The 2,542-nt window shown below is 44.0% G+C and overlaps 1 non-coding gene across 1 annotated transcript; it reads right to left on the minus strand.

Moving 5' to 3' along the window:
• Positions 1–2,239: 2,239 nt before the first annotated feature.
• On the minus strand, positions 2,240–2,312 carry TRNAF-GAA. The gene has a single exon. It is a non-coding gene; the product is annotated as a tRNA-Phe (tRNA).
• Positions 2,313–2,542: the final 230 nt, after the last annotated feature.

Genomic DNA, 2,542 nt, shown 5'->3' on the forward strand with positions numbered 1-2,542 from the left:
GATACTTTTCTGGCAGCTGTTGCCCTTCCTGAAGGACAGCAAAGAACTTGCTCGGATTTGCTTTATTCTGGCTAGTAGAAACCTATGAATTTACAGCTACCACATGTTCTTAGCCAGTTTAGACCCATTCCCCTAATGCTGTCTTCCAGCTCAACAACATATCCTTCAGCCTTGGTGTTTATCTCCTCCAGATAGACACAGACAACAGTCAAGCTCTCCTCACCTTTGCCATGATAGGAAAAATGTTCCAATTTTTAATCCTCTCCATTTATGGGATAAGCTCTCCCTTTTTCAGATGAATCCCAAAGTCCTTCTCTGACATTTAAAATGGTCTGTATCAATGATGACCCAGGCTTCCGTACTCTTTTACATCATCTCTAGTCTATCATACTCTTTCATACACTGTTTCCTCATTATTTACCTCATCTGTCACTGTTGTTCTGTGGTGAGCTGTTCTGTTCTTCCCTATCTCTCCCTCCTCCCCATTTCCGATCAAGTTTGAGGTAAATTCACCTGAAAAGTCAAAGGAGTTCCTAAGAAACAGTCTCCTGAGCACAGCTCCGTGACGCTGATGCCAGCATTATGAAGGCTGTGTTTTCCTGGATAGCATGACTGCTCGTTGTTCTTGCAAATAAAAGGAATTAGAGAAAAAGAGGACTTGAGAGGTGTGTGAGTAATACAGCATCATCCGTGGAATACACGTGCTGGGATAACATGCAACAACAAGCTGAGAACACACCGTACTTTCACCTGCAAGTTAATTCTCAGCACAGTTGGGGAAGGCAGGAAGGTGTTACTGCTACAGCTTGGGAAACTGAGGCACAGCAGCACAATTTGCACAGATCATTCGGTTGGTTTGATAGAGAGCCTAAACTGAGGCTGTTCATGCTTTCTTTGTGAGCTGCAGCTCTCTGGGTTATTCAATAAGTCATAGAACTATAGAATTGCCTAGATTGGAAGGGACCTTTCAAATCATCGAGTCCAACCATCAACTTAACACTGACAGAAAAAAACATCACTAAGCCCTATTTCTAAGTGTAATGTCTCCCATCTTTTAAATACCTCCAGGGATGGTGACTCAACCACTTCCCTGTTTAATTTAATTTAGTTTATTTTAATTTAGTTTAATTTAATTGCCTAATAGAAAGACAAGACTATGAACTTCACCTATCACTTGGTAAAAGGAACCAGAGCAACTGGGCATCCCAGTGAATTTGGACTTCTCTATGATGTCCCCAACTTGTTTTTTCCTTATCTCACTGCTTTTGTCCTCATTAACAGCCAATGTCCCAGCGAAGCCACTTCCCCTTCTTGCAGGCAGATATGACCTAGTGTTGGCTTTAAGTCTTCTATGGGTTGCCCTTGAGTCTGCTGTGAGCCCACCTGAGCAAGGCTGAACACCAAAGCATCATCCTACTACCCAAGGACACTGTCAGAGCGAAATGATCTCCGCTTGCACAGAGCTGGCAACCGTTCCACCCGCTGACTTCCCCACCTCCAAAGAAGGCTGCAGCTCAGCGAGGGGAACAAACATACCATAGAAGGGAAGCGATCTCTGCCAAGTGCTGCAGAAATGGGACACAGATGGTGTCTTAAATGAGAACGGAAGTTTATTTGGGGGCTCTGCGCGTGACGTAGCGGTGCAGATCTTGCAGCAGATGACAGACACTAGGATTTCAGAGCGGGTGATAAGTTAATTTTGAAGCAGTCTCTGTCCGCAGAGCTATCAACTTGTCTAAAAAAGAAAAAGAAAAAAAAAATGAACTCAATAAACGGCTCTTTAAGGATAGGAATGTATAAACTTGCTTTTATTGATATGTAGATCTGGTTGGTCAGTCCCAGTGGTTGCACTGATTGGGTGGCCACTGCTAATAGAAATATTTGAGGATGACATTAGCCTTGCTTTTCTCTGCTATAGACATAAACTTATGTCTTTCTCCTCTACACACAGAATGGTTGGAAGAAACCTCTGGAGGTCATCTTGTCCAAAACCCTGGTCTAGTAAAGCCACTTAGAGCCAGCTGCCCAGGACCACATCCAGGTGGCTTTTGAATATTTCTAAGAAAGGAGACTCCACAACCTCTCAGGGCGACCAGTCCCAGGTCTCTCATCCTCTCTTTATATGAGGAATGTTCCAGTCCATCATCATCATGTCCCCTCCCTGTACTCTCTTCAGTAGCTCCAGGTCTCTCTTGTACTGAAGAGACCAGCACTGGGCACAAAAAGCTACAGGAAACACTGCTGAAGCCCGGGTTTGAACCAGGGACCTTTAGATCTTCAGTCTAACGCTCTCCCAACTGAGCTACTTCAGCCCTGTTGAGGTATGGATTTTTGCCAAACCTGTTGGAATATAATTACCTTTCAACCTGTCCAAACAAGGTTAGTTGACATCAGCTTGTGACTTAAAGAAGTTGTTTCAGGGGACAGGATGCAGACAGAGGTGACTCAAAAGCAATGGTCCAAGGCACCAACTCGGGCTCTTTGTCAAGGCACATGATCTCTGTATATGTGTATGACTTTAATAATAATATGACTCTGGAGG

Source organism: Calidris pugnax, unplaced genomic scaffold (genome assembly GCF_001431845.1).
Source record: "Calidris pugnax isolate Ruff unplaced genomic scaffold, ASM143184v1 scaffold41, whole genome shotgun sequence".
In the NCBI taxonomy this organism is placed as follows: Eukaryota; Metazoa; Chordata; class Aves; order Charadriiformes; family Scolopacidae; genus Calidris; species Calidris pugnax.